The sequence below is a fragment of the Humulus lupulus genome, chromosome 3 (assembly GCF_963169125.1).
Source record: "Humulus lupulus chromosome 3, drHumLupu1.1, whole genome shotgun sequence".
Classification (NCBI taxonomy): Eukaryota; Viridiplantae; Streptophyta; class Magnoliopsida; order Rosales; family Cannabaceae; genus Humulus; species Humulus lupulus.
This window is the reverse complement of record NC_084795.1, coordinates 116,187,653-116,200,149: the sequence shown is the minus strand read 5'-3', so window position 1 is coordinate 116,200,149 and position 12,497 is coordinate 116,187,653. Positions and strand designations below refer to the sequence as shown.

General features: G+C 37.9%; 1 non-coding gene across 1 annotated transcript; it reads left to right on the top strand.

The window, feature by feature from the left end:
* The first annotated feature begins 571 nt into the window (after window positions 1-571).
* LOC133828306 (small nucleolar RNA R71) lies at window positions 572-678 on the top strand. Its single transcript, XR_009890934.1, has one exon. It is a non-coding gene; the product is annotated as a small nucleolar RNA R71 (small nucleolar RNA).
* Window positions 679-12,497: the final 11,819 nt, after the last annotated feature.

Here is a 12,497-nt window from a genome sequence, read left to right as displayed (position 1 = left end):
TGGAGGAGGTGGTTGAGCTCTTTGTTGTTGTTGAGAAAACCCCGGTGGATATGCAGGCTTGTTTTGCATTGGTGCTCCACTTGAACTAGCTCCTTGACCCCCCCATGAGAAGTTTGGATGCTGCCTCCACCCCGGATTGTAAGAGTTCGAATATGGGTTATTTCGGTTGGCATTTTGATTCCCCACATAACAAACTGAAGCGAGATTTGAAGGACAACTTTCAAAGGCATGCCCATCAACACAATAAATACAAGATACATTGGCAACTTGTCCCATAGCAGCTGGTTGTACCATTCCCCCCAAACTCATGTTCTTGAGAAGGTTAGTCATTGAAGAAACTTGAGCGGTCAAAGCTGTCAATGCATCCACTTCAAGTATACCAGCCACTTTTCGACTTGTTGAGGCTCTAACATTGGACCATTGATAATTGTTGCTAGCTATCCTCTCCAAAATCTCATAGGATTCATTGTAGGACTTAGAAAGAATAGCCCCATTAGCTGAAGCATCTAACACCACGCGAGTGGAAGAATTTAGCCCATTATAGAATGTTTCCATTTGTATACAATGCGGAATCCCATGGTGTGGGCATTTCCTCAATAACTCCTTGAATCTCTCCCAAACTTCACAAAATGATTCATCTTCCAGCTACCGAAATGACATGATTTCATTGCGAAACTTGGAATTTTTGGTAGGGGGAAAGTACTTCATCAAGAATTTTTCAGCCAACTCATTCCATGTAGTCACCGAGTCGGGAGGAAGGGTGTTGAGCCAAGCTCTAGCTCGATCCCTCAAAGAGAAAGGGAACAATTTCAACCTTAGGGCCTCATCAGTCACTCCTTGTAGCTTGAAAGAATTGCTCACCTCCAAATGTGAATGAAGATGAAGGTGAGGATCCTCAGTAGGCAGCCCACTAAATTGACCCACTGTTTGCAACATTTGGAACATCACGGGCTTTAGCTCAAATTCAGGTGTTTGAATTTCAGGTCTAACAATGCCCGGATTAAGCTCATTAAACATGGGGGCAGCATATTCCCTTATGGATCTCTCTCTATCATCAGCCATAGCAATTGTGTTAGTGACATTATTAGCACCCTCAACTCCTTCAACCTCTTCAGCCATATTAAGGCGATTTTGAGCCCGTTGTTCCCTTAGTCTTCTTCTAATTGTTCTTTCAATTTTAGGGTCAATAGGGGCTATTTCAATGTGTTCTTGCTCGTTCATATAGTAAATCACTTGAGAAAACACAAGAGCAAGCAAACAAAGTCAGCTCAACAAAGAAAAAATAAATTGCAAGTAATTGATTTTACAAGAATTTCTAATTTCAATCCCCGGCAACGGCGCCAAAAACTTGTTGTGATAAATTTAATATTTGATTTTAAATACGCAAGTGCACGCAATCACACAACTAATATAATGATAAGTAAATCATCTCCACTGGGATTGCAAATTAGAAAAGTAAGCAAAACAATTACTAAACAATTTTAAGAAATTAAAAATCAAGTGGGTTGTTTATAGGCTAAGCAAAATATTAAAAAAAATAAAAATACTGAAATTAAAAACTGAACTGAACATGAAAATTGAGAGAAATATATGGATTGCAAAATGGACTTGAATTATTGAATTCCCCTATATTATTCATCCTGAACAAATTGCGGACAGATTGCTGCAACAATATGTTAGCAAAACTCCCACATTAACAAGAATTCATTTAAACACCCATAAAACTTTCCCAAATTTTATGACATTAATTCTTCTACCTAATTAAACATATTCCTATGCAAAATCAGATTTAAGAATGCAAATCAAAGTTTAATTCTCAAAAGTTACACAAGGAAAATAACATATCCCTATGTTACTAACATAACCTAACCTAGATTATGACTTGTGTCATCCAAGTTCTTCCCATTACATTTAATCTTTCCAGCATTAAACATAATTAAATAACTTGCCATTGCTGGCCACACAACAACAAGAAATTAATATAAGCACACTTGAATGAACAAAGGAAATTTTACTAAAATAAAGTGCAAGAAATTGATAGACTATAACATAGGGTTCATCAACAATTCAAGCCGCCTAGAAATTAGTTCATGGCTGAGTTCATAGACATTAATTCACAATCAAAACAGCCCATAATATTCAGATTTAGAATCCAACTCAGAAATTAATAAAATAAAGTTTAGGAAAAGAAGAAAGAACAAATCCAAAATGATGCTTGAGCTTTCTTTGTTTGTACTCCTTCTTCCATGTTGATATTATGAGTTATTCTCCTCTCTTTTTCTGGTTTTCTTTTCCAAAAATGGCTGCTGCCTCTTCATACGGCAGGAATCCTCTTTTTGTGTATGTTAGGTTTTTTTCTACTCCTTCCAAAAGTACCATATTGCCCCTTTTTCTCCAAAAACATGAAGTCCTCCTTTTTTTCTGATTTTTTGTCCTTTTCTCCAATATGCTGACTAGTTCTTTCAGCCCTTGCCACCTCAGCCAAAATGTCAGCTCACCCATTGACTGCCACACGTACCATGTGCCCCAAAATCAGCTCGATCAAAATGCTTCAGGTTTGCTGTAGCAAACCTGAATATTCAGCTATCAACAACATAATTTCATCAAAATAGATTCATATGCTAGCTCATTCCTTTATGCAAATATTTATCCATGAAATCATTATCTTTAACCCAATAGTTATTAAAACTAAAAAAAATAACTAAACTTAATTAAGATAATGAAAACATCAAGGTTAGCTACAAAAGCTAAAATTAAACTATCATCACCCATGATTTTTTTCACAATTATAAGTTCAAAAGCACATGAAATAACTCTTTATGCAAGAGTTGATTGATGATAACTCCGAATTCGTCATGATTGAGGAATCCCCAGAACGAGCACCGTGTTCGCACGTTAGTGATGGCATCGTCAATGCTCGTGATTGCACCGTAAATGCTTGGATAGCACCGTCTCTGGACATACATGAAGACACCAAAAATGCTCGAATGGCATCGTGTCTGCATTTTCGTGATGAACTCAACTATGGTCTGATGCAGCTAATGAGCAAGCTTCAGACTTTTGAGTCTATCATAGGTGGACCTAGTAAGGGAGGAGAAAATAAGATTGTTGTTGTTGCTACTGATCCAGCTAAGACTGAAGCTAACCCAGCTTCATCTTCAAAAGCTAGAAATAAGAGGAAAGGTGGACAAAACAATAACCCCAAGCTTGCAAAGGCTGCAAAGACGAGTGCACAACCAAATGCACCGACGCCTAAGGGGAAGAACAAGAAAAACAAGAAGGGTAAAGGTAAGTGTTTTCACTACAAAGAGAAGGGGCATTGGAAACGAGATTGCCCCAAGTTTCTAGCAGCGAAAAACAAAGGTAATGATTATAGTTCATTTATCGTGGAAACATGTGTTTTAGAGAATGATAAATTTGTTTGGATTATTGGCTATGGATCTTTTAGCCATGTTTGTAACACTTTACATCTTCTTGAATCATTGAAGGAAGTGGACGAAGGCGGCTTAAATCTTAGAGTTGGGAATGGAGCATTCGTTGCAATCCAAGCTAGAGGAAGAGCCCGTCTGAAGTTCGGAAATAAATACTTATGTTTAAAAGATGTATTTTTTATTCCGGATTTTAGTAGAAATTTAATTTCAGTTTCCATGTTGCAATTAGAACAATTTTTCATGACTTATAAAAGTTCTAATATATCTATTTCACTCAATGGATCACAATTGTGTATTGCATGTTTGGAAAACGGGCTTTATATTTTGTGACCTAACGAACCCCTTGCTCTTAACAATGATTTATTCAAAGTAGCTAAACCTAGGACCAATAAACGTCAAAAGACTGATAACGATAATATGACATATTTATGGCACTTGAGACTAGGTCACATTGGCTATGATAGGATTCAAAGACTTACAAAGGACGGACGTGAATTACCTATCTGTGAATCTTGTCTAGAAGGCAAACTGACCAAGCGTCCATTCTTTGCAAAGGGTGATAGGGCCAAAGAACCACTTGGACTTGTTCATTCAGATGTTTGTGGACCTTTGAATGTACAAGCCAGGGGTGGTTTTGAGTATTTCGTTACTTTCATTGACGATTACTCTAGATACTCATGTCTTTACCTAATGCATAGGAAATCAGGAACATTTTCAAAGTTTCAGGAATTCCTAGCAATTGCTCAAAACCAATTAAGTAAACGTTAAAGATCTTGCGATCTGATAGGGGTGGAGAATATTTGGATATGTAGTTCCAAGATCATTTAACTGAACTTGGGGTTGTATCACAACTTACTGCCCTAGGTACTCCGCAACAACATGGTGTAGCGCAACGCTGTAACAGAACTTTATTGGAAATGGTTAGATGCATGCTTAGTTATGGGGACATGAAATTGAAACCACGAACGAAATTCTCAATGTCGTCCTGTCTAAATCAATTCTCAAAACACCTTTAGAACGCTGGAATGGTCATGAACCTAGTTTATGCCATTATACAATCTGGGGGTGTCCAACCCACGTCTTGATGAAAAAGGAGGGAAAGCTAGAACCGCGAACTGAAGTTTGCATGTTTGTGTGCTATCCTAAAGGTACTCGGGGTGGAATTTTCTATTGTCATCAAGAAAAGATAGTGTTTACTTCTACGAATGTCATTTTTCTGGAAAATGACTATGTCAATGAACACCTTTCGAACGAAATTCTCAATGTCGTCCTGTCTAAATCAATTCTCAAAACACCTTTAGAACGCTGGAATGGTCATGAACCTAGTTTATGCCATTATACAATCTGGGGGTGTCCAACCCACGTCTTGATGAAAAAGGAGGGAAAGCTAGAACCGCGAACTGAAGTTTTCATGTTTGTTGGCTATCCTAAAGGTACTCGGGGTGGAATTTTCTATTGTCATCAAGAAAAGATAGTGTTTACTTCTACGAATGTCATTTTTCTGGAAAATGACTATGTCCAAAACTTCAAACCTCACAGCAAAGAAGTTTTAGAGGAGATGGTTAAAGATTTGACTCCAACCAATGTTCCATCGCCATCAAAGAAAGTTGATGATGAAATTCCCACTCTTCACATCCAACCGATGCAAGTCGATTCAAATGAAGAAAGTACCACTGTTCTTGAGCAAACAGTCACAGAGCCTCGTCGTAGTGGGAAGGTTTCTAGGAACCCAGTTCGATATGGTTTGGATGGTGAAACCAATATGGTTGTTGGTGACACTAGTGATGATGATCCGTTTTTTGTCAAATAAGCAATGGATAGCCCTGAAAAGGAACTATGGCTCGCAGCCATGAAACAGGAAATGGAGTCCAAGTACTCAAATTCCGTCTGGGATCTTGTGGAAGCACGTAGTGACTTTAGGGCCATTGGGTGCAAGTGGATCTACAAGAAGAAACGAGGTATTGATGGAAATATCAAGACTTCTAAAGCTCGATTAGTGGCAAAGGGTTATACCCAAAGAGAAGGCATGGACTATGATGAAACTTTTAGTCCGGTAGCCATGCTCAAGTCCATTCGCATCCTCCTATCCATAGTAGCTGCTCTCGACTATGAGATCTAGCAAATGGATTTCAAGAGATCTTTTCTTAATGGAAAGCTTGACGTAGTCATTTATATGGATCGTCCAAAAGGATTTAAAGTAGCTGGACAAGAAGGATAAGTTTGCAAGTTGAGTAGGTCCATTTATGGACTTAAGCAAGCTTCTCGTTCCTGGAATCTTAGGTTTGATGAAATAATCAAAACCTATGGCTTTGAACAAAATATTGATGAGCCATGTGTTTACCAACTGAAGGTAAATCAAATAGTGGTATTCCTGGTTCTTTATGTAGACAATATCTAACTCATTGGAAACAATGTTAAGAAATGATTAGATGTGATTAATAGGCTAAGCACTTAATTCCAGATGGAGGATTTGGGTTAAGCAAGTTATGTTCTAAGTATCTAGAATATCAGGGATAGAAAGAACGGACTCTTAGCTCTATCTCAAGCAGCTTACATTGATAAAGTGCTTGAACGTTTCTAAATGGAAAATTCCAAGAAAGGGCGTCTACCATCCCGCCATGGAATTCATCTTTCAAAGAAGCAGTCTCCCCAGACTCCTAAAGTGGAAGATGCAATGAGAAAAATTCATTATGCATCTGCAGTTAGAAGTCTGATGTATGCCATGTTGTGCACTAGACCAGATATCTGCTATGCAGCGAGAGTAGTGAGTAGATATCAGTCAAACCCAAGACCGGAACATTGGATAACAGTTAAGCATATCATAGAGTATTTAAGGCGGACTAGGGATTATATGTTAGTCTACAAGGTTGGTGTTTTGAACCCTGTCGGCTAAACCGATTCAAATTTTCAGACTAATGTGGATGACAGAAAGTCTACTGCTGGAATGGTGTTTACTCTTGGGGGTGGAGCTGTGATTTGGAGAAGCGTAAAGCAGTATTCAATCTAATATTCCACCATGGAGGCTGAGTACATAGCCGCGTCCGAAGCAGCTAAGGAAATAGCCTGGCTAAAGAAGTTTTATTCGGATCTTGGTGTTATTCCAGAAATGGATAAGCCCCTTTTGTTGTTTTGTGACAATACATGAGCGATAGACAACTCGAAAGAACCTCAATGTTACAAAAGGAGTAAACATATAGAAAGGAGGTATCACATTATTCGAGAATATGTGGTCAGGGGAGATGTGAAGGTTATGAAGATTGCAACTAAAGACAATCTTGTGGATCCGTTCACAAAGGCACTACCATAAGCTGCATTTGATAAGCATATCAAGGAAATGGGATTCGTAGAATTAAGGCATTATTTTCAATAAGTGGAAGTGGGAGTTTGTTGGGGGTTTTATGCCCAAATTAAAACCCAAATTCTTTGTAATATCATTTTATTATCAATAAAATAATAGAAATCACTTTTTGACTTGCTCAATCTCTTTGCTCACATGTTTTATTTTCATGATTATTTGTTTAATATAAACTTCTATTAAATCCCGAGCATATAGCTAATCATATTTATAGTGACATAATCACAGTGGAATATAAATATGATTATATGTTCAAAATTAGTTAGTCCTAAGATTAGTCAGTGCACAGGATTTACACTGACTTGAAAATCTACGATATGATCTACTTACACATTATAGTGTTATGTTCTCTCCAGAACATTAGCAATGTAGATACGATCAGATGTATTTGTTAACTCGGACTGGACCGATATTGACATTTGATAAGATAAGTAAACATACCGTTATTATCTATTCTAGTCATATCATATAGTTGACCATAGGTCAATTCAATCTCAATTCTGAGTGGTTAGTATTCTAACTAATTGTATTATTTGAGTTCTTTGACTTGTTCGTTACCAGCTTACCCTACGGACTAGCCCATACTTACATCTTGGGAACTTGGTAGTATAATGGAGTGGGATTGGTAATCATAGATATGAGAATCTATAGCTTCTGATGAAGAAGTGAAACGATGGTTTCCTTTTAGTTTGGTTCAAGGTTTTAAATGATAGAGATCTCATTTCAGTAATTAAATTAGGTTACTGAAATATCATTTACAAGGAACTAAGTGTTTTAATGATAAAATACAATGAGGGATAAAATGATATTTTAGTCCTATCTCATTGTAGACCATCTATAGAGGATTGAGTGACAATTGTGGTTGTAACAATTGATAATTACTAGAGTGTCTATATTTGTTATAGAGCATTCTATGAATTCAAGAGTGCAATTCCGAGTTTATAGTGGAGTCACAAGGAATTAGTAAGTTAGTAAATTTATTTGTTAGATTTATGATAACTTATTGGAGATTGATTTCATAGGCCCATGGTCCCCATTGTACCTTGGATAAAATCATCTAGATAGTCTCAATTAATTGATTTAATTATCAATTAGAATTATGAAAGTTGACCAGGTCAATTTTGGATAGTTTCACAGAGTTATATAATTTTGAGATGAATAGATATATTAGGGCAAATTTATTAATTAAGATAAATTGGAGTCTAAATTAATAAATAATTGTAAATCAAGGTTCAAATTATAAATAATTAATTTGATAAAGGATGTAAATAATTATTTAATTAATTAAATCAATAGTAAATATTACAGGCCTTGATTTTAAGTCCAATGGGTTTATAATCAAATGGAACATTTCACGGGCCTAAAGCCCATTATAATTTTGAACTAGGGCTTCAATTTGGCTATTATTTTATTGATTTTTTAATTAAATTAAATTTATTAATTGAGTCTATAAAAGAAGTGCTTAGAGAGAAGTCAAAACAGAAGTTTGATAAGTTCAGAAGTTGGATTTTCTGATAGGGTTTAGATTCTCTCTAAACACAAGTCATTTTCTAAGCCTCATTGTTATTTTTTCTTCTTCTCTCTGTATCTATCGCATGTGTTGGGAATTTCCCACTTTAGTCTAGGTAATTCTAAGGTACTGTGGAAGGCTATGAATAAAATAGAAGATCGGTTCAGTTTCTTGATAATACTATGCGACAGAAATGATACAAGGGTTAGAGAAACTGATGGAAGGACTTACTCATTCTGCTCCGTATACTGTAAGTATTCTTATCGTTGTTTCTCTTGGAATTCAATTTTAGAAACATGTTCTAGGTTATCTCATATTAATTTGTTTAATATTAGATCTACATTAAAATAAATAAAGATTATGCATAAGTTTTCCCAACAGAATGCTAGGAGCCTTCACCAAGTTGTAGGAACACCTCGGGCAACCACCCCTACAAGCAAAAACCCGGAAAGGGTGAGAGGTTGTAACTTCTTGCATATTATATTTCTTCTTTATAAAAATGCTTATCTAACTCATTTACACCCATTATCTATTGAAATCGTTAAAGTGTATATTGAGGGAAAAATGACAAGAGTAGTCGACGAAATAAATCCTGCCAACCACTTAGGGGGGCAAGATATGATACAAAAAAAAAAAGAGCCCATGGCATCTATAAGGATTGGCTACCCTCATATACATCATAAGGGTTAAATAAGTTTCAAAAGTGGCACATCCATACAAGGGAAATAACCCTAAAGGATGATTACCCCACATGATGCTCCAACCTCATGACCCTTGGCCCCGTGAGACACGCCTCGACCTTATAGCCCTTGGCTCCGTAGGATATGCCTCGGTCCCATAGGCCTCATAGCATTTGGCTCATAAATAGAGGGAACCCCAAGAGGGGTCCTTAATATAAGTATAGATTGACTTGAGTCGACTAGCCAAGAAGGGTCTCAAAGAAGACGTTTGCAAAAATAGTACAATGCCCAACAACGAAAAGGATGCTTCTTGAAAGAAAATGAACTGCGTGCACAAAAATTATAAATGGATGGCAAAGACCCAAAGGGTTAATATGTCCTTATAAAAATTGTTAGGGTGCACCAATAAGACTATTGACACTATGTCCATGAGGACTGGCAGAAGTTCCTCACAAAAAAACAAGAAGGGCTTCTCAATGAAACATACCAAAGAAAACAAGGCTTCTCAAAGTCCCATACTAAAGAAAAAAGCAGCCTTCTCAATGTCTCATAACAAAAAGAGAAAGGGAAAGGGTTTTACATTTCTCGTATATATTGTAACGCCCTGGATTGCCGAGACCGTTACACTATGTGTTTATAAAAGTGCTAAACTTGCTAAACAAGTCATTTAATTAAGAAAGTGTTATAGAAACTATAGTGGAACTAGGGTTAAAAGATATTGGTCTTAAAAGTCACATTTCTTATAAAGAAACATTTCCTGTTTACACGGGATCCCAAAAATATTAAGATTAAAACCATTTACAAAAGATTCAGGAATTAAATACAGTAGTAGCCATATTAAGGCAAAACAGACAATTAGGCAAACTCTGTCCTGATCCACTCCTCGGCCAAGGCGATCGAACAGCTGGCTATGTACATTCAACCCCGCAGCTCTCCATCTCAGGATTGGTCCAACTTGCCTTTGCCTTTACCTGCACCACGTAGCACCCGTGAGCCAAGGCCCAGCAAGATAACACAACAACAAAGCATAAGAATTCAGCAGCCAATTCAATATCTCATATTGCATAAACATGTTCACAACCACATAAACATTAAGAATAACCAAGTATTCAGCATACTAAACATATCAACTCATATCATATATCAATTTACAAATAATAACTAGGGTTAGCGCCCTCAGCTTGCACCCTCCGTTTTCCCACTGACTCCGGCCTACTTAAACCGAGCTCAGTGAGTAATAAGCTGTCTTCGGCTACCAGTGGCCAAGCCGTGCCCTGTGCGCAAATATTGAATACGGCACCCTTTGTCCACTATCACATGTCCCATGGTGTAATACCATCAGTGACATTATAAAAATACTGGGAGCTCTTAGTCCCATCACAAACATATAACCGAGTGCAGTTTTCTTACCTTTAGATTTGCTAGCTTTGATCACTAGACTCCTTGAGCACGAGCCCTCTCAAGCCCTAGCGCTCACCTAATCACAACCATAGATCAAAGTCATCACCAAACCTCAAGTCCAAAACTTACCCTCGGGACCAATCCCGAGCCCTCGGGAAGCTCTAATTCCACCAAACGGGGTGGTGGAATCAAACCCCGAACCCCCGGGCAAAATCCCTTGAAAATAACTCAAAAACCCCTTTCTAGAAGCAGGGTAGCGCTACATCGCCCTAAAGAGGGCGCCACTGCGCTACAAGCAGAACCAAAATCCCCCAGAATGCATGGCCTAGCGCTATAGCGCCCAAGGGCGAGCGCTGTAGCGCTAGTCACAGACAACCAATGCAGCACTTTTCCTTCTGCGATTTCCATGAGCCAACCCTTACCAAAACTCTTCCAATTCTCAACCAAACTTAAAAACAAGCTTATTAACACACTCCACTCATCCCAAGCATCCCAAATACTCAAAACCCAATCACATGCATCCCTAATCTCAAAATTCACCATAGTTGCTCATAGACTTCAGAAACTCAGCGAAAACAATTAAACCTTCAAAGTTTAAAGCTCAAAATTTTATACCTTTGATGGAAATTCGACCTTAAGTTGCCTCTAGACCTCCTTATCTTGCTCTTCTTCAATCCTTAGCTCCAACTTCCCTAGAATTCCCACCAATTCAGCTTAGATACCTTAGTTAAAAATCAAAACCAGAACTGAAGAAACATCAAAGTCTTACCTCAAGTGGAAGGTTTATTCTTGCTAAACCCTTGCCAACTCTTCAAGCCTAACTCAGAAACCTTATGGCTCAGCTTGACTTAGCTCTCCTCTGAATTTTTCTCCAAGAACCCTCAAGAAAATGGTGGAAAATGCCCAAACCGACCTTACCTTCCTTCCCTTCTTTCTCTTTCTTTTCATTCCTTCTTTTTCCTACTTTTCAGACTTCTATTGTGTTCTACAAACTCCACTGAGCATAAAGCCTCAGTAATACCTATCTCTAAAAAGCCAAATGACCATAATGCCCTCCCATTTAATTCTAAATCCTTTAATCCACTTAGGGGCATTTTAGTCATTTTTCCCAATTCCCGCTAATTCCTCGAGTGTCTCTAACATTTTCCGCTTACTTCCCGATACCTAGTTAATCACCAATTATATTCCTCATTATCAAAATTAACCTCAATATATTCTCTAAATTCCCATTTATACCCCAGGCTCGCCCCGAGCCGGGTATAAACCCCCGCCGTGACTTTTCTGCTAATCTGCTCACTAGGATCGTCTCGAGTCACAGATCATAGATATATCCACATAATAATGTGGTCTCAACAATTATCGCATATATATACAGTTATGCCCGCAACGGGCCAAAATTACGACTATGCCCTTCTGACCTAATCAGGGCCTACATGCATACTAATACACATAGTCATGCATCTTAAGTATTCAAATAGCCATACAACATGCTTTAAATCATTAAATCACATATAATCCAATTATGCCCTCCTGGCACACTAATCAAGGCCCTTAAGCCTTATTAGTAAATTTGGGTCGTTACATATATACTTTGTTTACAAGAAGGCACACAGCACTACCGCCAGAGCATATTAAGTGTAGCATCACAATAAGTCCACAAGAACACTCAAAACATCCCTTCTTGATTGGGGGGGCAAGCAGGTGATAAAATACTAATACAAAAACTACACCCTCTCATGCAAGCAATTGAGAATAATACTAATAAAATAAACTACACTACTCGTGCAAGCATCACCCCCTCCATGAAAGACCGAACCTCGGGAAAAAGAATCTCTCTATGCGAGAGCATATTTTGGAACACCCTCATACAAGGCTGTCTATCGCTACACTTCTTCAGTCTCCTATGCGAGGCTCCTATGCAAGCCCTATTTCGATTGGTCCCGATTGGTGATCACATCACAAGACACACATGCTTCAAGACCTATGTTGCAAGAGACACCCCATGAAAGAGGTACACTGCAAGAGACCTCTACGTAAGAGATGCACTATGCAAGACCACTATGCGAGGGGCTTATGCTAAAGGCCTACATGAGAACATATGTGGCCACATTTTTAGAACT